We start from the raw sequence: 24330 nt of genomic DNA, 5'->3' as shown, positions 1-24330 counted from the left end.
CACCCACTCCAGGGTTAGGTTTTAGTTAGTCTAAGCCAATCAGTTGCATTCCCTTGTAAACTGTTACTTGTCCCAGTCAGATTGAGGTGAAGGAGACAGGCTATTTCTGGGGAAAATGGTTCTTCTTTCTCTTCATTTTCAAGACCAAGAAAACATGAGGCCCCTGTTGCTGTTGACAGTTGTCCTGTAAACACAGGGGATAAAACATTTCCTGAAGATACCAGATCAGAGGTAGGAGGAGTCCAAGTTCTTGGTGGATCATTTAGTTATCATGCCCTGTACCTTCCCTACTACAGGATTTCTTGTAACAGATACATTTCTTACTGTTTACTTATGTAAGTATGTGTATGGGTGTTTTGACTATATGTTTTATACTGTGTATCTGCACAGGCTAGAAGAGGGCTTTGAACCTCTCAAATTGGTTAGCTGCCATGTGGGAGCGGAGAATAAAATCTGGCTCCTATGGAAAAGCAGCAAGTGCTCTTAACCACTGAGCCATCTCTTCAACCACAAAGTTCTTGTTTAAACAAGTTCTTTGGAATTAAAAAATGTTCTGGTTGGTATGGTGTTGTTTATTCTCAGGGTCTAGTTATTTTATCTTTACCAACAGTTGTCTACTCTATTGACGCTTTAGACCTTTCTCCTATCCATATCAGCATATTGTAATCACTCACTTGATGTGTCTGACTGTAAATCAAAGTGTATAGAATGTAACATGTCTGTTCATGATAGATACCTAGCAAGTGACCTATCTAGCAAGTGACCTTGGGATTAAAGTAAAATGATTGTATAATTGTTGCATAAGCAAGTTTAAGATAAATGTAAGGTGTGTTACGATCTTTTAAGTCAAATTAATATGAAAAATTTAGACTAGATATTGTTTGGTGGCTTTCTCACAAAACAAAACATAGCAAAGCAAAACAAAACAGGGTTTCTCTGTGTATCCCTGGCAGTACTGGAACTTGCTTTATAGAAGAGGCTAGCTTCAAACTCTGAGATTTGCCTGTCTTTGTTTCCTGCGTGCTGAAGCACTGAGATGAAAGGCATGCACCACTGTAATTTAGTTTTGAGAGAGATCACTCTATAATTGAGGTTGGTCTTGAACTCACAGGAATTCTTTTGCCATAGTCTCCTAAGTGCTGGAATTAACTATGTGAGCTACTATGCCTGGTTAGATATTTCACTTAGAAAATGTGGATCGTGGGACAAGTGAGATGGCTCAGTTAAAAGCAAGTACAGAGGACCACAGTTTGTTTCCCAGCAACCACATCAGACAGTTTATTACCACCTGTAACTCTAGTTCCTCAGGCCCGATGCCCTCTTCTGGTCTCTGCAGGCACCCACATTCACATGCACAGATACACACATATACATCATTTAAAAATAAAATAAATCTTGGGAAAAAAAGAAGTCATTTGTTTGTCTCTTTTTAAAAAAGGAAATATGGTCTTATCCTGTCATAGTCCCTTATGAAAGGATATTGAATTGAACTTTTATAGTGCTATTCTTTCCTTTTTTAAGTGAGAAACATATGCCAGAACTAACTTCAGATATATCGTATGTGCATGTGTGTGTCCGTGTGTCTGCACACATGCATGTGTATGAAGCCCAGAGAACAGCTTCAGATGTTGTTCCATAGGACTCATCTCCCTTGGTTTTTGAGACAGTCTTTCACCAGTTGAGACCTCAGCAGATAGGGTAGATTAGTTGGCCTCCAGTGTAGAGCATTCACCTATCTCTGCTTCTTTGGTGCTGAAATTACAAGCACACCTGGCTTTAAAAAAAAAAAAAAAACATGGGTCTGTAGAATAAAGTCAGGTCCTTTCTAACTTGAGACATTTCTCCAGTTCTTATTGTGTCTTTTTTTTTAATGTTTTTTTAAAAGGCCATAATATTTATATATACTTATGGGGTACAATGTAATATTTTAATCTTCATATATATTAGATAATATGTGCTTTGAAAATTGTAGTTAAGTCTGTTCTGATGGCTAACCAAGACTAATGACAATATCCTGTATTGTTTCAGAAAGTTCTGGGGCTTAACTGGCCAAAGTCTAGTAAGGAGGTGTCTTATACCTGGCACTAGGATTTTCATTTAATCACCTCTGGTTTCTGGGAAGAACATTATATACCAGTGGAGGGTACCTCCATTCAATATTGTTGAGCTGGATCCAAATTCAGGCATCTTGGCTCCAGAGTTCTTCATCTTCACTGATAATACACTTCCCTTGCAGTGTAGTTGTCTGTTTATTGCTGTGCTCTGCTAGACATTAAGCACCTTTGGAACAAAACTTATGCTACGTTTTGTTCATTTTATGTCCCCAAGTGCTCAGCACTTATATAACCAGAAAAATGTTTTGTTGAAAGAAAATCTTGTACTTGGTTTTGATAATCCTAGGGCTTTAACCCAGTAGCTCACATATAAGCTAGGCAAATGCGTTACCATTAGATCTGGATGTATGTGTATGTATGTGTGGATATATACATAGATACATACTTACACATGTGGCCAAAAATTCTATGTAATTTGAGAGCAGAGAGGGTCTTGGGTGGGGAGTGACCAGGGTTGAGACAGTGGCTTCCTCTAAAGCCCAGATTGGTTTCCAACTCTGAAACTGAGGATGACCTTGAACTTCAATCCTCCTGCTTCCATCTCCCAGGTGCTGGCGTAGATCATGCCTGGTTTATATGGTGTTCGGGTCATATCCAAGGCTTTGTGCAGCACTCTGTCTACTAAGCTACATCTTCTGCTCTCTACTAACCTTTTTAATGGATATAATTTCTGTGTGTATTATAAATGTACCTCATATTTAATTTGTGTGTGTTGAGGGGGTGGGTGCTGGGGATCAAACCAGAACCTGTGTAATGTTAGACACTACCACTGAGCTTTACCTAAAAGATCAATGACATCATCATTTTCTTTTTCTCTAGTTCTTCTTCCTGTCTCGCCTCTTTACCAGCCCTTATATATTGTCATCCATATTCCTATTTTTAAAAGATTTATTTTAATGATATCTGTGTGTAGGTATGTGCACATGTGTGCAGGTGCCTTTGGAGGTCAGGGACATCAGATCTCGGAGCTGGTACAGATGGTTGTAAGCCACCTGACATGGGTCAGAACAGAACCTCAGTTCTCTGCAAGAGCAGTACCCGTCTTTAACTACTCATCTGAGCCATCCCTCTAGCCTGATCATTTTTTAAGTATGTTTTATTTCAATAACAATATGAAATCTGCCATCTTAAATTTTTAAGTGTATGATGCATTGATAAAGGTACATTGTTGTACTATAGATTTCTAGCGTTTAATTTCCTTGGTTATCTGAAACTTTATTCCTCTTGACTAATAAACTTCAATTCTTTCAGTCTACCACTAATAACCATTGTGATTCTGTGGATTTAACTAGTATAGTCACTAGTCAGTCTGGGTAGTGACCAAACCTAGTTCGATACCTTATATAAATGAGCCTATACAATATTTCTCTTTATATGACTGTATTACTTCACTTATGTCTTCAAGATTCATCTATGCTGCCAAATGGTTCCTTCTTTAAGGCCAAATAGTATTCCACCTTATATATGTACTACATTTTCTTTGTCATTTATCTGTTAATGAACATTCAAGTGGTTTACACATTGGGTCTTAGAATACTAAGTCACTACCCCAAGTCTTCTCTATATTTTGATTTGCTACCGAAAAGAAAAATAAATGAAAAGTAACACATCAAGATTTCCTCTTCCTGAAAAGATTTAAAAGCCAGAAAACCGAATTACCATAGTTACTGCACTGTAACTGAGGTACCCACTGTTCCGTGTGTGTCTCTTAAATTCACTTTCACCCCGCAGCCTGCACAAGAACACTTGAGACTTGTTGACACTTACTTAGGTCAAATCAAAAGCTAGAAATATGTTGAAGTGTTTTCATTTACATTCAAACTACATACACAGTTACTGGTGACAAGGTAGGAAGAGTCCTAAGAGCATAGAGTTGGGGGAGTTAGTAGAAGAGAAAGATACATCATAGAACTTAGCATATATATCTTATTCAAAATTAACTCTGTTCAGCTTGCTACATGAAATTCCAGCAGGAAAGAAAGTAAGATTTATGCTGAAGTCACCCCTTTGTCATACCATTACATGTTTTAGCATCCTTGGGAAGGGCCTCTAAGAATTGCAGGGATCTCTGAAGGTTTCCCTTGGTTTCTCTCTTCTCTATAAGACCAGTACTTCTTAGTTATTTTCTTTCAAGCCAGGAATAACTGCTGCTTAGGAAATCTGAATTTTGACACTGCTGTCTCTACACAGATACAAATGTTCACTCCTGTTGCCTGTAAGGAATGCTTACTACCTCTGGCCTCTCACAAGATCCTTTTACTTCTGTCCAGGGCCCAGGGCAGAGCTTGCAGTAGAGAGTTTGGAAACTTATCTCTAAGGTTGAGAGGTTATAAAGGGCCTTTAGTAACATTTTTCAGTGGAAGCTTGCTGAATTCTCTGTAATTTTTTTTTGTAGGAAAAATAGCGATCAAAGTGGGATTTAAGCATTTGTGAGTAGCCCCAGGGAAAAATATGTTGTCTTGAAAAATTTTACATCTTCTACTCCAGCAAATAGTAGTGGTGAGCCTGATACTTGTTCATAAGCTGACCTCTGTGTTGAAATGTCTATATCTTCATTCCTTAGTGTTTAGAGGCAGCCAGAGAAAGGCTGGCTTTCTCTAATTCCATGCCATAATCTTTCTGTCTTTTTTTCTGTATTCACTGTATCCTGTGTATCATTTTTGTATATGAAATTGGTCTTTTTTTATTTTTTTAAATCCCCAACATTACCTGGCTACATGGTATCTGAGTACTTGTTTGGTACTTGTGTCATTATCACAAGGAGACAAGAGGAATTAGTAAAGAGCAGAGGAAGGAAAATTGAAGATGGAATTCTTCGTATGTGCTACTGTCTCCCCAGTTTTCTGTGAGTCTTTCCTGATTGCAGTTTCCATTTCTAAGTACCTCATTTATTAATAAGTATTCACTACCAGCCAGGCATTCTTGACAGTCCTTGGCATACATAGTTAGTAAAGTGAGACACAGTTCTAATCCTGTGGGGACATAGTCTGCTGAGGGCTTAGACGGTGTCTACTCCTTTACAGAGAAAGAAGCATTGCAGCTGAAGTCTGTGTACATTTCTGGCAGCAGAGGAGAGGGATGCTCTCTCAGTTTTAAGTGAACCTCATTTAAATGCCATTTCTTCCCTGTAGCCTGTTCTGGCCCCACCCAGCCTAATACATGTTTTCCATACTTTTCCTCATTTCTTCAGCCCCAGCATTTAGTGCCTGTTCATTTTTCTCTGCCCCTTCACAGAATAGTCAATGTCTCAGCTGAAATATCCCAATTTCTTTAAAAAACTATTTTGAGACAAGGACTCTCACTGTAGCCCACACTAGCTTTGAGTTCACATGATAAGCTGCTTGTCTCAACTTCCCAAAGTGTGCACCACCATGCCTGGCTAAAAAACAGCTTTGTACCTTAACACCAGCTCAATACTTATCTCAAAATAATGTAGACTGAAGTTGGGGAGCTGAGGGAGAGAGTTAGAAGACATTTCATGGTATACCATGGTGTTTCTGCATTGGGACCCTCAAAACCAATGTGGTACAACTCTTACCATGGCCAAGAATTATTAAAACAGGAATACAAAGGCAAAGGGATCATAGGGCACAGTCCCAAGGGAGACGAACTAAGGCTCCCTTAAGTCTTCTCCTAGAGGAGACATGCAGGGCATATTTCATCCAGTGTGGAAATATGGCTGTACATGTGAAGTGTTGTCTCTTACAGAAGTTGATTGGAGACACAGTGCACAGAGTTTTTATTGAGGTCTGATCACAGAGGCCTTTTGACTTTACTTCTGCCTAAATTCTAGGTTCACAAGAGGAAAACAGCAATTTAGTATAAATTGTATTGCTTCCCCAATCTATTGAGGTTCTGTGAATCGTCCTGTCAAACAGTTAGGGGATGGAGGGAACACTCATGACCCCCGTACTCAAATAACTGCCAGGGCTAACCTGTAAACAAGCTTTTTGGGGAATAATAGGCTGGATGAAGCCTGCTGTCTATTTTCACTGAGCTCTGCGTAGTACCTTGGTTTTTTTTTTTTTAATCAATTTTCATATTTGTTATTTTCTTTCAAAATAGATCATTAGCTTAGTGCTACTGACTTTCATAGTGTAATTGAAAGTACCTTCCATGGAGCACTGTCTGTAGCTTCTTATTGGGCTTTGCTAGAAAGGTTTGTACCAGATTTTTACAACTGCTTACTGTGCCCTAATTCCCCATTACTACCACTCTGTCAGTAATTTGTCACTACCCATTCTTTCCCATTGTATCTTGTACCTTTCATGGCATTTGTCCCATTGTTTAACTTAATGTAATTATTTGTTTAGATATCTGTTGTCTCTCACTCAAATTTAGGATCATTAAAACCTAACACTGTGTAACCTATAGTTAGTATTCAGATATTATGTAGTGTGTAGGTCTCCATAACTGACCAATAGTTCCCAAACTGATCATATTTTGTGGTAGGATGTACATAATAGTAATATAAGTACTAGAATAGTTTATACTATGTAACGTATACAGTATAAACAGGAGATACGATTTATAACTAGAGACTTGCACTTTCTATTTTTTTAGGAATTTATTTTTAATTATTTGTATGTGTGTGTATCTTTCTGTGGGTATGTGCCTATGAGCGCAGGTACCTGTGGACCCAGAGGTGTTTGATCCTCTAGAACTGCAGTTACAGTAGTTATGAGCTGGTTGGCGTGGGTGCTAGAAATCAAATACATAGCCTCTGCTCCTAACTACTGAGCCACTTCTGTATCCCTTATTCTGAACTCTTAATTGAAGTTGTTATTTTTTAGTAAAATAGTCTGTTGGTATGCTTATGGATTAAACTGGAAACAGTGGAGAGAGAAAAAACACAATTTTGAAATAAATGACTTGGTCTAAGTTTGGTGAACCACTTTGGTATAGAAAAGGAGGAGGAGGAGGAAAATACCTTGTTTTGACTCTAGTTGTTCATGGTGTTTCTTTAAAAAGATACTTGCATAAAGTGTTAGATTTCTTCCCTACCATGTGTTTCAAACATAACCTATTTAAAATCCACTATGTGTTAGGTACTTAATCCTTTTTGTAGGCTGGGTGTGGTAGTACATGCCTGTAATCCCAGCACTCAGAAAGTACAGCAAAAATCATGAGTGTCAGAACTTCAAAGGGTATGGACAGAATTAGAAGTAAGTAAACACTAACAAAAACCCTAATAGTTTTAAAAGATTCATTTGTATATTCTCACATACCTGCATACATATATACATGCACATACATGCATAAAACATACATGTATTTTATGTTTATGAGTGTTTGGCTGCATATATGAGCATCATGTGTATGCATTGCCTATAGAAGGGAGAAGAGGGCATCATATCCCTTCAAGCTGAAGTTATTGATAGTTGTAAGCCATCATGAGGGTGCTGGATCTAGGTCCTCTGGAACAGCAAGCAAGTGCTTTTTTTTTTTGGTTTTTTTGAGACAGGGTTTCTCCGTATAGCCCTGGCTATCCTGGAACTTACTCTGTAGACCAGGCTGGCCTCGAACTCAGAAATCTGCCTGCCTCTGCCTCCCAAGTGCTGGGATTAAAGGCGTGCGCCACCATGCCCGGCCAAGCGAATCATTTTAATCACCGAACCATTTATGTAGTGCCTCTCTTGATATTTTAACATCAACTAGAATGTACTGCAAATTAATAACAAGAACAACTGAATTGAAAAGTGGGCAAGAAGGGCCAGCAGAACAGCTCAGGGGGCATCAGACCTGGTGGCCTGAGTTGGGTCCCTATGAAACACATGCCAGGGCATGCTCACTCCCACACACACAGGCAAAATAAATAAATATTTTTAAATGGACAAAGAGTATAAAGCAACACAGAAGTTAATAAGAATATTGAGAGATTAAGTTTCATATATATGTGTGTGTGTGTGTATGTATGTATATGTATAGAATAAAGATAGGAGACTCATTTCCCTTACTCAGAATGTAAAGATTAAGAATTGTGTTTAGCATTTTGTACATTTTCTTAGAAAGTTATTAGTAATCTAAATTGCACCTTTTCTGACAATATATCTCCAAATTACTTTTTCTCCCCTCTCCTTTTTCTTTCCTTCCCTGCTTGTGTCCTCCCTCCCTCCCTCCCTTCCTTCCTCCCTCCCTCCCTCCCTCCCTCCCTTCCTTCTGACACAATCTCACTGTAGCTCTGGCTAGTTCTGTGGCCTGGAACTGCCTATATAGACTAGAGTAACCTTGAGCATACCTGCCTCTGCCTCTCAAGTGGAATTAAAAGTATGTGCCACCATGCCTGATTTATATATCTTTTTAACCCAGTAGTCCTTATCTGTGAGCTATCTTAGAGTAGTCAAAGACATGTAAATGGGTAGCAACACTCCTTATAATAACGACCTCATGTGGTTATGATTAAGTATGTTCACAGTGCACCTCTGTGTTTGGATATTTAAAAGGCAAAGAACAGTGTTTTTATGTGGCTATGTTTTCTTCAACCCTGATATGTTTTGAAATGAAATTAGCTGTTTTCAGAACTGTCTGTATGAGTACCCTACTTAAAACTATTTATGCCAGGCATGGAGCCACATAGTTTTAACCCCAGTATAGAGATCAGAGGATCACAAGTCTGAGGGCAGCTTGAACTCTACACAGATCCTATCTCCCCAAATAATAATTATGTTCAAATACTAAGAAAGGAAGAATTGGGTTATTTCAAGTTTTCTTGGTGGTTGGGGGGGGCAGGTATAGGGAATTACCTTTTTATGTAATGTTCTTTGTATTTGGAAACAGTTTTAAACAACAGATTATTCTTATAATTGAGTAGGGAGTAATTCTGATTCTGAGGTGAAGGGAGAAGAGAACATGGAGCAGGTAAGTTCTTTGACATTGTGATTTGTTTAAATAGCTGAGTCTCTTGACTCAGCAGAGTATATTGGCACTTTCAAGATCTAATAGTAGACAGAAACACTTCGTTAAACCGTTAAACCTAAGGATAGCCTGCAATAGTCACACACACTAGCTTTACATTTTAATGTACATCTGAATGCATAATATTTTTCAAGGTTGAGCTTTAATAAATTTTAATTTTAATTTTTTTTTTTTTTTTTTTTGAGACAGGTTTCTCTGTGTAGCCCTGGCTGTCCTGGAACTCACTCTGTAGACCAGGCTGGCCTCGAACTCAGAAATTCGCCTGCCTCTGCCTCCCAAGTGCATTAAAGGTGTGCGCTACCACGCCCAGCTTATAAATTTTAATTTTTATAAATCAAATAACTATATTTATATTTTATTTCTAGTAATGTAGTCGTATATCTCTTTTAAAGATTCATTGTTTTGAAGTCCCCCTCCCCTTTTGAGCTAGGGTTTTATGTACCCCTGGCTGGCCTGAAGCTCCTGATTCTCCTGCCACTGCCTCCCAAATGCTACGATTACAGCCTTGTGCTCCTATGCCCTGCTGGGTTGACTTTTTCTAACCCTATTAAGAATGATCTAGGGCTTGAGAAATGGCTTCATGGATAAAGTGCTTGCTGCATTAGTGTAAGAACCTGAATTTAGGTCTCAAAACCTAATAAAAGCTAGGTATGATGGCAGGATTGAGAGGAACAGAGACAGGTGATTGCTGGAGGCTTGCTTGCTAATCAGTCTAGCTAAAATGCCAAGCTCAAAGTTCAGTAAGAGACCTTGATTCAAAAAATAAGTTATAGATGAACTGAAGAGATGATGACTCCGTGGTTAAGGGCACTCACTATCTACTTTTCTAAGAGGTTTGAGTTCAATTTCCAGCATCCATATAACAGCTAACAACCACCTATAATTCCATTTCCAGAGGACTCAACACCGTCTTCTGGAATGCACATGCATACATGCAGGCAAAATATCCACATACAAAATAAAATAAATTTTAAAAAAGTAAAGTCATAAAGGAGTACTTCCACTGCCAACTTCTTCTAATGTTTACACATACATGCACACATGAATGAATGCCTGTGTGCCCATGTTCACATACAATTCTATTTAAAAATTAAAAAAGAATGATTATGAAACTTTCCTAGCATCTATTCCCTAGGTTTTTCATGACTTTCTTTTGTTGTTGGGTAGCCTGGATTGTCCTCAAACTTTTGCATATGTGACTCTTTGAAGAATATTAGCCCAGTGTGATGACACACATCTTTAATCCCAGTACTAGGGAGACAAAGGCAAGTCAATCTCTGTGAGTTGGAGGCCAACCTGATCTACCTAGCATGCTCCAGGCCAGCCCTGTCTCAAAATAATAATAATAATTTTAAGAACTAAGAAATTTCAGACCATGTACATTGTAACCAATAATTAATTTGAGAATATTTCATAACTAGAAAAATCAGGAACACTAAGAATATACAATTTCATTTTAGGAGGAGAAGTCAGCCAACAATTCAGATACCACCTACTCCCCAAATTAAAATGTGTCTTCTGTAAAGCCAAAATTCTAAAATCCAGACTCATGTCATATCTCTGCAGTCATTTCCCTCATCCTCTGGTTTGAAAACCATTTCTTAAAATTACATGTATAAGAATGTCACATAGATAAGTGGGATGTTATGTACATTTATGTTCTTTTAAAAATGCATTTTTAATAGAGTAAGGAAAGTATCACTAGGGGACTGACAGCTGTTTTGACTTAAATAGGCTATATTTTAAAAAGAAAATTTTAAAGTCCGTATGAGCTTAGTAAGGTTCTCTTAAAGCTGAATGTGATAGCACATTCATGTTATTCTAGCACTTTAAAAGTTGAAGGCACAGGGAATCCTTGAGCTCAAGGATTTGAGACCAGCCTTAGAAACATGGTGAGAACCTGTCTCAAAGCAGGGACAGGGTTAGATACTTTTAACATTCGTGAATAAAAAGTTTTGGGGCTGCTTTTTTGTTCAGTGAGAAGTGGATAAGGGAAAAGACCGACCTCCCTCTCTGCTTCCCTCTGTCTCTACCTTTTTCTTTGAGACAGGGTCTCATGGAGACTAGACTGGCCACAAACCCATTTTGTAATCAAGAATGGCAAGCTTAATTATCAGAACTGGAGAGGAAGCTGATCATGGGGGTCATACACCTATAATCCAGTACTCTGAAGGTCAGGCAGGTCATGGCAAGTTGGGTGCCAACCAGAGCTGCTGATTGAGAAACGTGAACAAGGGTGAGAGATGGCTCAGTTTTGAGGACTTGAGTTCAGATCCTCAGTGCCCACCTAAAAAGCCGGGAGTCTGCAATCACATCTTTGGGGAGGTGAGGACAGGAAAATCACTGGGACTGACCAGCCAGCTAGCCTCACTGAGGCGAACTCTAGGTTTGGTGAGAGATCCCGCATAAACAAATAGAGAACTGGGCATAGTGTCACACATCTTTAATTCGAGCACTAGTGAGAAAGAGGCAGGTGGATAAGTTCAAGGGCAGCCTGGTATACATAGAGAATTCCAGGACAACCAGGGCTACACAGAGATAGAGACCCTGTCTCAAAAGGGAGCGGGGGGAGCAATTGAAAAAGTATCCTCTACATGCATCCACACATGCGCATGCTTCCTATATACATACCAAAAAAGAGAACTTGTAAAAAATAGAATAAGCACACTACTTGTTGATATCTAGCAGTTGTAAATAAATATACTTAGGTGTTGGGGTGTGGGGCATGAGAGGTAGGAGTTACAAACTTGAGTATTGTAAGGATAGTACTCAAAAAGGGATTTGGAGTTTATACATAGAAGAATAAGTAAGATTATGGTTAAGGATTCAGTAAATAAAGATAGTACCTAATCATTTTTGGAAATATCTTATTTATAGCTTTAATATTGAGACAGATAGTCAATTAGGTAAACTGGGTTTATTGGTGCAAGCTGTAATCACAACATGCAGAAGGCTGAGGCAGGAAGATTGAGAGCTCCCACCTAGTGCTTGCTACATAGCTTGTGAACCTACAAAGTAAAATAAATTGACAGAAGCAGGCAGAATTGTATTATAAGGTCTTACCAGCCAGTATGCATAACATGGGATGATAGTTAACTACAAGGGATTAAAATGTGTCCAATATGCGCGCCTGAACTCAAATTCTTAAAGTATGTCTAAATGGTTTAAAGTATGTTTCACTGGCCACCTTTAAAGAAAAATGTTCTAGTTTGTTTCTGGTTGTTTTCAAACTTAGTAAGCATGGACAAAGAAGAATTCAGCCCCTTCTATGCAAACCGTAGGACTGGCCAACTGAGTAATTGACAAGCTCTACAGAATTCTTCGAGCTAATGATTAAAGAAGAAATAGGTTTTGCAAACCCTAACAAATTAATGACTCTAGTGATTACTGGTGACTGTTAAACCGTTGAGAGTTAGTAGAAATTTTGTACCAACAGTTTGAAGTGCATTCCATAATTGTACTTTGCTTTCTGTTGCTGTGACAAACACCCTAAATAAAAGCAACTTGGAGAGGAAAGGAGTGATAGCATCTTACACCTTACAGTCTATCATTGAGAGAAGCCAAGGTAGGAGCTCAGGCTGGGAACTACAGCAGAGGTGACCGAGGAGCATCACTTCCTGCCTTGCTTCCCAGCCTGTTAGTGTATAGCCCAGGTTCTCTCACATCAATGTGACAATCAGTGACAAAAACTAACTTGGACAGTTACCCATGAGGCAGTCTTGGCTCAATAAATACACACATATGTTCATAAGCAATGACACTAAGGGCCGGGGAGATTACTCAGGGTAAAGAACTCGCCTACTCAAGCTTAAAGACTTGAGTTCAGATCCCCAGTAGCGTAGGCATTTCTAATCCTAGTATGCCCTACTGAGAGGTGGGAGGTGGAGGAGACAAGGCGAGTCCACGATGGAAGCTTGCAGGGAGCTAGCCTGGTTTCAACAACAAAATGAGAAAAGACTCTTTCTTAAATAAGGTAGAAGGGGGGGACCAACACCCAACACCAAGACTGCCTTACAACACATCTGCTGTGGTTTGCCTAAGCCCACACTCACTCTCTCATACACTTTAAACACACTCAAACACAAGAATGATACTGAATCTAACCACATTTCTAGATATGTCAGTTCACTGTAAAAGAAGCCAGGGGAACATTATATTCAGTCTCAATGAAGTGATTTATTTGGCAAAATCTAAACTGAGACAGTCAGATAACTTTCTTTCTTTCTTCTTTTCTTTTTTCTTTCCTTCTCCTTCTTCTTCTTTTTTTTTTTTTTTTTTTTTTTTAGTAGGGTGGGGGTTCAAGACAGGGTTTCTTTGTGTGGCTTTGGCTGCCCTGGAACTAGCTTTTCAGACCAGGCTATCCTGGAACTCAGAGATCTGCCTCTCTGCCTGTCCCACTTCCTCTACCTCTCTGACCCTCTAAACCTCTGCCTCTACCTCCAGAGTGCTGGGACTAAAGGTGTGTACCACCACCTGGCTGATAAGCCCATTTCTTTTTTTTTTTTTTTTTTTTAGGTAATTTCCTCAATTACATTTCCAATGCTATCCAAAAAGTCCCCAATACACTCCCCCCACCCCCAGTCCCCCACCCACCCACCCCCACCCCTTGGCCCTGGCATTCCCCTGTACTGGGGCATATAAAGTTGGCAAGTCCAATGGGCCTCTCTTTCCAGTGATGGCTGACTAGGCCATCTTTTGACAAATGCAGCTAGAGACAAGAGCTCTGGGGTACTGGTTAGTTCATAATAATGATCCACCTATGGGGTTGCAGTTCCCTTTAGCTCCTTGGGTACTTTCTCTAGCTCCTCCATTGGGGGCCCTGTGATCCATCCAATAGCTGACTGTGAGCATCCACTTCTGTGTTTGCTAGGCCCCGGCATTGTCTCACAAGAGACAGCTATATCTGGGTCCTTTCAGCAAAATCTTGCTAGTGTATGCAATGGTGTCAGCATTTGGAAGAGCCCATTTCTTAATAGACATCAGAAAATTACATGGAGGAAATGGAGATACAAAATGAGAGAGATTTCAGGGTTGTCATTCTTCCACTCACAGTGTGTGGGCCATATTTAGACCTTGATTCACACTGAGAAAAGGAAGAAAAATGTGAATCTGTGAAGTTCCTATTAAGGAACTACCATTGTTCTAGGTGAGGCTACTGTAGTTATTTTATTCTTCCTTTTAGAGGTTATATATATATATATATATATATATATATATATATATATATATATGGTTTACAAATAAAATAATATGCAATTTAAGAGTGTGTCAAAATAATTCAGGATGGAGAGGGAGAAGGTTCAAGTAGAGTTGATAAGACGTTGCTACAATTCAACTACCTTTCAAGTTTACTGATGAAAATAGTTTCTCTGCCTTTGTGTATTCTTCCTATAGAAATTGCAAAACTATCCCCCTGCAAAAGAGGAAGGGCTGAACATTTCTTCTGTCTGAATGTGATATTTACAGTGTTTCAATTCACAATCAGGAAACTTCACCGTTCATAGATAATTCAAAGTACTAGAAAGATTGTGATGAATCCATTTGGGGTTGGAGAGACAGCTCAGTGGGTAAACTGCTTGCCTCACAGGCATGTGAACCTGAGATTTGGATCCCTAGAACCCATGTGAAAAGCTGGATGTGATGGTTTGCCTTTTTAATCCCAAGGATGGTAGATGAAGGCAGAGATGGTTGATACCTGGAGCCTCTTAGCCATCTATCCTAGCCTTCTTGGTGAAATTCTAGGCCTATGAAAAACACTGTCTCAAATAAAAGATGGAAGGCACTAAGGTATGATACCTGAGAGAGTCCTCTAATCTCTGCACACATGTGTGCATACATGTATTCATATCACTTCATATATGATATGCACCCATCCACACAAACATACCAAGATGATTCCCTTTATCTCAGGTGGGTGATAAAATGCAGACTTAAGTGGCATAAAAATAGAGAACTAAAAAAAGCAATGTGAAAAGCATAAGATGCAGCAGTGCCCTTCAGAAAGACTATTTGCATTGAAGCCTTTTGAACATAAGATTAGAATCACTATTCCTAGAATCCAGTAGTGGCTTTGCCATTTTACTCTATTTTACTTGGAGTAAGGTAGTTGTAATGGCTGGTTTTAATTGTCAACTTGACACAATGTAAAATGACTTGCAAAGAGAGTCTCAGTGAAAGACTGTCTAGATCAGATCACCCTGTGGTTATGTCTATGAGATATTATCTTGATTATATTAATTGATGTGGGAAGGCAGCCTAAAGTGGGTTTGGATCCTGAATTGTATAAGAGCAAAGGAAGCAAGCTGAGCAGTAAGCATATGTGCATTCATTTTCTTTCTGTTTTTTTTTGTTGTTGTTGTTGTTTTTTAAAGATTTATTTATTATATGTAAGTACACTGTAGCTGTCTTCAGACACACCAGAAGAGGGCATCAGATCTCATTACAGATGGTTGTAAGCCACCATGTGGTTGCTGGGATTTGAACTAAGGACCTCTGGAAGAGCAGTCAGTGCTTTTTAACCACTGAGCCATCTCTCCAGCCTACTTTTTTCTGTTTTTGATTATGGATGTAAACAGCTGCTTCAAGTTCCTGCCTTGATTTTCTGACAGTGATGGACTGTAACCAGGAAGACTAATCCAAATTGACCCTTTCTCCCTTAAAAATGCTTTTGTCAGGATATTTTATCACAGCAACAGAACCAAATCTAGAATGAAGGTTTAACTTCCACCTTAACATGTTCATTCAGAGAATAAAAAATAGTACCTGTTCTGTTTACATGAAGAACTTGTTTTGAAAGTAATCGCTGCAATGCATGAAAAGAAAAGCTCTTTGAAAATTCTGCATCCTTAGTGTCTGGTGTGTAATAATCCTACTACAGTCATTAAAAGAAATTTTTCATTGGAGAGAATGTTTTTTAAAAACATGAATCTGTGTCATTGCTTTTCTATTTTAATATTTTTCATTTTCTATGTGACATAAAATACATAATTACCATTCTAACCAGTTTTAGTATATATTTTATGACATTAAATAACTCACATAGCTGTGCACCATCTCTAAAATACATTTTCCACAAATGTATTTTACCTGCTCATTAAATCCTAACTCCATAACCCCTGGTAACCACCATTCTAGTTTCTGAGTTTGAATTTGATTATGCTTCATATGAATGAAATCATGTACTATTTGTTCTCTTGTGACAGGTTTTCCTTACTTTCTACAATTTATCAATTTATCAGTGCTTTAGCAAGGGTCAGAATTTCCTTTTTAAAAACTCATTGAAAAAGCTTACTGCAGCTGGATGTGATGGCACACACCTTTGATCTCAACACTTAAGGTAGATCTGAATTCAAGACCTGCCTGGTCTACATTTGCCATCCAAGGCCATATAATAAGACCCGTTCTCAAATAAAAAAGGGGAGGGGGAAGGAGAGGAAGAGGGAGGGGGTAAAGAAAGAAAAAAGTTATTTCTAAGGATTGGGCCTAAGCCCTCTCAGATATGAGATGAGCACTTACCTCTATCAAGACCACTTTTCTTTTTATTACATAAAATATCCTATTTTATATATATATCATATTTTGTTTATTCATTCACTCTTCACTGGACACTTGAGTTGCTTTCACTTTTGGCTATTGTGAAGATTGTTTTTGTGAACATAGGTGCATAGATATCTATTTGAGCCCGTTATCATCTTTTCTGGACTAGATTCCCAAAGTAGGATTGCTGGATTATATGATAATTCTATGTTGAGGAAACTGTACTTTTAAAACTATGTATTTAAAACATCTCAGCAGTCACATTTGATGCTGTTTGTGCACTGAGTCCTTTTCCTGAAAATGTTTTTAAGGCTTAAGAGTATGAACAAGGAATATGGTTCCCAAGAAACAATTTTGAGGCTGCAGAGACTAAGGTCGTTATGATTACCAGTCAGCAAGTATTTGTTTACTTTGTGCTTACTTCTAAAAAGCGTATTTCATTCAGTTATTTTTTATTTAGTTATTATTTTTATGGATTTGAGGTTTTTTATTTATTCACTTTCATCCTGATCGAAACCTCCCCTCTGTCCTCTGCTCCCCATCCCACCTTCACACACCCCTCCCCCACTACCCTCCCTTCTCAGAGAAGGAGAAGTGGCCCAATGGCACCAACCCATCATAGCACCTCAAGTCATAGGAGGACTAAGTGCATCTTCTCCCACTGAGACCAGATAAGGCAACTCAGCTAGGACTGGAATCCAATGGCAGGCAGCAAAATCAGAGACAGCCTCCACTCCAATTGTTAGGGGACCAGCATAAAGACCAAGCTGCACATCTGCTACGGATATATAGGGGGCCTAGGTCCAGCTCCTGCATGCTCTTTGATTGGTGATTTAATTTCTGTGAGCCCTCATGAGCCCAGATTAGTTGACTTAATGTGATGCCCTTGCCGCACACCCCTCCCCAGTCCTTCCCTTCACTCTTCCACAAGTCTCCCTGAGCTCTGCCTAATGTTCGGCTGAGGGCCTATCTTAGTTAGGGTTTCCATTGCTGTGAAGAGACACCATGACCAAGGCAAGTCTTATAAAGGACAACATTTAATTGGGGCTAGTTTACAGGTTTAGAGGTTCAGTCTATTATAATCATGGTAAAAAACATTGATAACATCCAGGCAGGTATGGTGCTGGAGGAGCTGAGAGTTCTACATCTTCATCCAAAGGAAACCAGGAGCAGACTGGCTCATTCACATTGGTAGGAGATTCAAAGCCCAACTTCAAAGTAATACACTTTCTCCAACAAGGCCACACCTCCTAACATTACTACTCCATATGAGCCAAGCACATTCAAACCACTACAGACTCTGTTTCTATCCATTGCTGGAGACAGTTGTGCTAGGCTTCTGTCTTCAAGCATAGCAGAGTATCATTAATAGTGTCAGGAGTTGGCTCTCTCCCATGAGATGGGTCTCACGTTGGACCAGTCATGGTTGGCCATTCCTTCAATCACTGCTCTATCTTTATCCCTGCACATCTTGTAGTCAGGACATATTTGGATCGAATTTTTTGTGGGTGGGTTGGTGGCCCCCTCCCTCCACTGGAAATCCCACCTGGCTACAGGAGGTAGCCACTTCAGTCTCGATATCCCCAGCTGCTAAGAGTCTCATCTAGGATCACCCCATAGACTTCAGGGAGCCTCCCCCATCCCAGGTCTCCAGTTCTTCCCAGAGATGCCCCCCCATTGATTTCCATTCTCTTCTCCCAGCCCTCTCCTGCCTCACCCCAACATTCCCCCCACACCTGATATTCACCCCCATCCCCACCCCTATTCCCCTGTCCCATCCAGTTCCTTCTTTCCATTTACCTCTAATGTCTATGTATGTTATATTCCCTTCTGAGTGAGATTCAAGCCTTCTCCCTTAACCACCCCCCCCAACGTTACTTAGGTTCTTTGAGTCTGTGGATTATAGCATGAGTATCCTATACTTTATGACTAATATCCACTTATAAGTGAGTACATACAATGAGTGTCTTTCTGGGTTACTTCACTCAGGATGATATTTTTCTAGTTACATCCATTTGCCTGTGCCCTTGTTTTTAATAGCTGAGTAGTATTTCGTTGTGTAAATGAACCACATTTTTCTTTATCCATTCTTCAATTGAGGGGGATCTAGGTTGTTTCCAGTTCCTGGCTATTAGGAATAAATAAATAGATCTGTTATGAACATGTTTTGAGCAAGTATCCATCTTGTATGATGGAGCTTCTTACAGATGTATGCCCAGAAGTGGCTTAGCTGAATCTTGAGATAGGGCTATTTTCCATTTTCTGAGAAACATCCAAATTGATTTCCAAAGTGTTTGTACAAGTTTGCACTCCCACTAGCAGTGGAGGAATTCCCCTTGCTCCACATTCTCGCAAGCATGAACTGTAGCTTGAGTTTTTGATCTTAGCCATTCTAAGATGTAAGGTGGAATATAAGAGTTGTTTGGTTTGTATTTCCCTGAAGGATGTTGAACACTTCTTTGTTTCATGGGCCATTAGAGATTCCTCTTTGAGAATTCTCAATTTAGCTCTGTACTACATTTTTTAATTGGGTTATTTGGTTTGTTGGTATCTTAAATTCTTGAACTCTATATATTTTGGATATTAGCCCTCTGTCAGATGTAGGGTTAATGAACATCTTTTCCCAATTTGTAGGCTGTTGTTTTGTCCTAATGATGGTGACCTTTGCCTTACAGAAAGTTTTCAGTTTCATGAGGTCCCATTTATTAATTGTCAATCTTAGTGCCTGAGCTATGGGTGATCTGTTCAGGAAGTTGTCTCCTGTACCAGTGCTTCATTTAAGGCTATACCCCACTTTTTGTTCTATCTGGTTTTATGTTGAAGTCTTTGATCAACTTGGACTTGAGTTTTGTGCAGGATGATAAATATGGATCTATTTGAATTCTTCTTCATTCAGATACCCAGTTAGACAGGACTGTTTATTGAAGATGCTTTCTTTTTTCCATTGTATGGTTTTTACTTCATTGTCAAAAATCAACTGTAGATGTGTGTGGGTTTATTTCTGGGTCTTTGATTCTATTCCATTGATTAACCTGTCTGTTTTTATGCCAATACCATGCAGTTTTTATTACCATTGTTCTGTAGTATAGCTTGAAATCTGAGATGGTGATGCCTCCAGAAGTTTTTTATATATAGGATTGTCTTAGCTATCCTAGGTTTTTTGTTTTGTTTTAACATGTAAAGGTGAGAATTGCTATTTCAAGGTCTGTAAAGAATTGTGTTGAAATTTTGATGGGAATAGCATTGACTCTGTTGATTGCTTTTGATAAGGTAGCCACTTTTAATCCTACTGATCCAAGAACATGGGAGATCTTTCCATCTTCTGATATCTTCCTCAATTTTTTTTTCTTCAGAGACTTGAAGTTCTTGTCTTACAGGTCTTTCACTTGCTTGGCTAGAATTGCGCCAAGATATTTTATATGATTTGTGGGTATTGTAAAAGGTATTGCTTCCCTAATTTCTTTCTTGGCCCATTTAGTATTTGTATAAAGGAGGGCTACCAGGGTGTTTGTTTTCAATATACATTTAAACTTTTCCACATCCATAGCAGAAATCCTAGCCCCTCAAATGGCATTCCTCTTATGCTAAGCTACTGTTGTCATTTTTCAGCAGTAGTATATATTTCCTTAATTCTTTAAACAACCTTGTGTTGTAAGTGATTTTTTATCCTTTTTTTAAACGGAAAACTAGGTTCTTTTTAACACTTTTCTAAGCAGTAGCAAGACTTCTCTATTCTCTGGCATGAATGTCTTCTACCTTTAGGCCATCCAGTAATCGTTATAAAATACAAATACCCCTTCTTTCTCCATAGGCTAACATTTAATATAGAAATACGTCTCTAACCCCATCCTTATTTCCCAAGTCAGTGTCAAGTCACACCTTCCCTTTTAGAAACCCTATCTCAGCCTTCTTATTTTATAGGTGCAGAAACTAAGATCCATCAAAGTTAAGAGTAACTTGTCTCATGTATGTGGTAATCAGTGACAAAATACAGCCTCTGGTAACATAAACTTCTACCATTCTGGCTTCTGCTAAAAGCAGTAAAAAGTGTTTTTAAACTTCAGTCAGCATTTCTTTCTAGGCTGCAGTTTGAAGTTCAGTTCTTTGGTGCTCTGTAAGGAAGTAGGGTTCCTTCATAGCATGCTGAGAACTTCCTCCTCTCAGTGAACCGTAACACTTTGAAGCAAGGAAAAGTCCTGAGGTAAAGAAGCACCTGAGCCGGGCGTGGTGGCGCACGCCTTTAATCCCAGCACTCGGGAGGCAGAGGCAGAGGCAGGCGGATTTCTGAGTTCGAGGCCAGCCTGGTCTACAAAGTGAGTGCCAGGACAGCCAGGGCTACACAGAGAAACCCTGTCTCGAAAAACCAAAAAAAAAAAAAAAAAAGAAGAAGCACCTGGCTTTTTTTTAAACCCTGCATTTTCCAAAGAGGGAAACTCTTTGGAAAATGTTTATGTAGACTTTGTTTGTTGAATGATAGGGAGATAAGAAGTTGGTATATATGCTTTTTTTTTTAATTCTCACTCAATTGTTTGTTTATTCTGTGTGAGTTTTCCCACCCAGCTTGCATGTTTAACAGCATCCTTTGACTGGGACTGATCCTATTGAGAGTTAATAAAGGATACACCCCAAAATGGTGGCTTTAGAAAAGGAACTTATCCATTAAACTGATAAAGATGGTGACAAACACCTTTAATCCAGCACGAAAGGCTAGAGATCTTTGTAAGTTTGAGTCCAGCCCAATCTATAGAGTTAGTTCTAGGTCAGCCAGGGCTGTTGAAACAAAGAAACCATGTCTGGAGGCAGGTGGGTAGAGGAGGCGGAATACCAGCTTTCTAGACTTCTTGCGTCCATCCTTTGGTACTCACCAGCTCTGTAAGCCTTCTCTTTCCTTTCCTTTTACATCATCCAAATATTTGATTGTATCCAGTTGGCTGTAAATGATGGTCCAGGCTTGCCTGGAAAGAAAACAATCCAAGAGAGACTAAAATTCTGATTATTTCTTATTTCTAGAATCTAAAGACAACCAAGTAGATTAGGAAATCAGTAATATAGTACAGTGTACATTTGGGGATAGGTTGTTGATTACCTGAAAAGTAAGGAAGTTCTTCCTTAAGAGTTTTAAGAATGTTTATAGTGATAAAATCGAAAAGCCAAGCCAGGGTCACCTCCAGGATTTAGAATGGCTATAGGATATGGGGTAGACATCAGGTTATATCTGATCCTGAGTTCTTTACCATTTCTTTCCAAGGCTTTAGTTTTGTATTAGAGCTCCTATAGGACTCTATTTCAGTTCAAAGAATAATTACAAATTGCTAGTAGGTGGATCTGGAGAGATGATGACTCAGCAGTTAAGAACATGCACAATTTTTGCAGAAGACCTGAGTTTGAGTCCCACCACACGTGTCAGACAGCTCACAGCCTCCTGTAACTATGGCTTCTGGGAAATCCAATCCCTGTGGCCTCTTCAGGCACCTGCACTCTCTGCATATGTTCACACATAGACACATAATTAAAAGTAATCAAAATAATTTGTAGAAAATGGCTCATAGAATCTTTAGGCTTCTGTGAAAACTAAGATCTCTTAAACTTACTGATTTTTTTTTTAACAATATAATTTTTGTTTTATTGTTGTTTGAATTTTGGTGCCAGAGCTCCAATCCCAGGGCTTTATCCACATAGTCTACCACTGAGCTACCAAAAAAGGAATGTCAGCAAGCATCAAATTTCAGAAAGCCTTTGATTATTCATGTATTTTAAAATGTACTTTGATGAAAGAATTTATTTTTAAACTATTTAATGTTTACAATATATTATATTAAACATGTAAATGTAACTTTTATTTGCATGATGTAATTATTGTCTCCAAAGCTTACTGCCTCCATCTGCTAACTTTTGCCTAGTTCTGAAACTTCTAGTCTCCATACAATCTTATGTGGGCCCAGAATGTTTTCAGCCTCTGAGACTTACTGCTGAATAAGCTTACCCCTTCCTAGTTCTTTCTGATCTCTGGTTGGTTCAACTCAGCTCTTCTGGGTCAAAACTACTCTTCAAGCTGAATGGTTCAGTCTGGCTTCTCTATAAATTGTTCTTCTTGGCCTCAAATTAACTCTGGTAGTCTGTTCTCATCAGAAGGCTCCTTGCTCTCTGGCTCATCTATCCTCACCTGTGTCTGGCTTGTTCTGTCTCTGTTCAACTGCTCTCTCCTCTGTACTGCTCTCCCTTAAGTAGGTTTCCTTTCCTCTTTCTTCCCCTGAGAGTTGGGCAGATCCTACTCTGTGAAATCTTTCTCTGATATGTCACTTTGCCTGCCACTCAATTACACATCACTTTCAAACATGGGTGCTTCCTTCTACAAACTAACTACCTTCATTGTTTGGGATTAAAGGTGTGTGCTAAAGGCTGAGCCACATCAAAACTAGAAATAGGCCTTTTTTTTCTAGTAAACAACATAATCTCAGGGCAATGAGCAAATATCTTGCAAATATAATCCTATGAGCAAATATCTTGCAACATAAAGATTTTAGTATCCTTGCTTTATAATTTTTACAGAATGATTTGAGATGTGTTTGACTGTCTGTATATCTAACCACATATGTGGTTGAAGTAAATTTCAGAAGTACAATGTTCTCATAGTAGGTATGGAAAAGAAGCTGTGTGTACCCTAATCAAGCATGTGGTTTGACTAGAGTTATTTCTGCTTTACCCAGTATCTGTATCTAGTTAGAAAATCTTTAGCCTTACACTGAACACTGGAACCAGATTTCTATTTTTATTGTTAAACATTTCATCCTTTATTCTGAGGTTAGATTCATGGCTAGCTCATTTATCCTAACAACTCTAATAGTTTTAAGTTGTTTTTCTTAAATCATTACCTTTTTGGTTAGATAACTTATATATGTATATTCCAGATGGATATACAGGATTAGAAATGTTTCTACTTACCTTTATCTCAGTTTCTCCTCTAAACATCTATCTCCTCCTCTCAGCTTTGAGAATTAATTTCCTAGCTCAAAATTAATGTGTAGTCATTAAAATTTAACCTTTTTTTGTAACTGACCTAAATGTGTTAACATTACAGTGTTAGATAATAAAAAGCTTTGTTTTTATTTCAGGGTTTATGGGAAAGATAAACTAAAACATTGTTTTTGACTGGGCCTGATGATGCAAGCCTATTAATTATCTCAGCTACTTAGGAGGCAGAGGCAGGAAGATGGCAAGTTCAAGGGCAGCCTGAATAACAGCCATACCGTGTCTCAAAGTTTTTTAAAGGTGATATTTGGATACAATGTATCTATATGTATAAGCTTCTCAACAATTAAGACAAAAATTAACAAAATTTGACTTTTCCTTTGTCTTACTATATTTAAACAGAACAAGTAGCTTACAAATGCCAGGAGCTAATCATCTGCTTTTTTTAACCCCTCTTTTGTAAAATATACAGTTATAAAGATTGAAGATAAACTTAGGCCATTTTACCTTAGAATGGAAACCCGAGGGACCAGTCTTTGGAGATGGGGATCAGCCTCTTCCATGTGGACTGTTAGTTTATGATGGCTCATTGTTGCCTCCTGACTGTATCCCCCTCTTGGAACTTTTGCTGTAGTACAGATGCTTTTCCTTTGTTTTGAAATGCTTTTTTGTTTTGTTTTTTTGTTTTTGTTTTTTTGAGACAGAGTTTCTCTATGTACTCCTGGCTGCCCTGGAACTCACTCTGTAGACCAGGCTGGCCTTGAACTCAGAAATCCACCTGCCTCTGCCTCCTGAG

At 38.8% G+C, this 24330-nt stretch overlaps 1 protein-coding gene across 2 annotated transcripts in view; it reads left to right on the top strand.

The window, feature by feature from the left end:
- The window catches only part of Btbd7 (BTB domain containing 7), an 81335-nt gene that overhangs the window by 8042 nt on the left and 48963 nt on the right, over positions 1-24330 (top strand). The gene's annotated exons all lie outside the window — the stretch shown is intronic.

Source organism: Mus caroli, unplaced genomic scaffold, assembly GCF_978045245.1.
Source record: "Mus caroli unplaced genomic scaffold, Mus_caroli_1 scaffold_14, whole genome shotgun sequence".
Taxonomy (NCBI): domain Eukaryota; kingdom Metazoa; phylum Chordata; class Mammalia; order Rodentia; family Muridae; genus Mus; species Mus caroli.
Note: the sequence above shows the minus strand (reverse complement) of the source record. Positions and strands in the feature narration are given on the sequence as shown.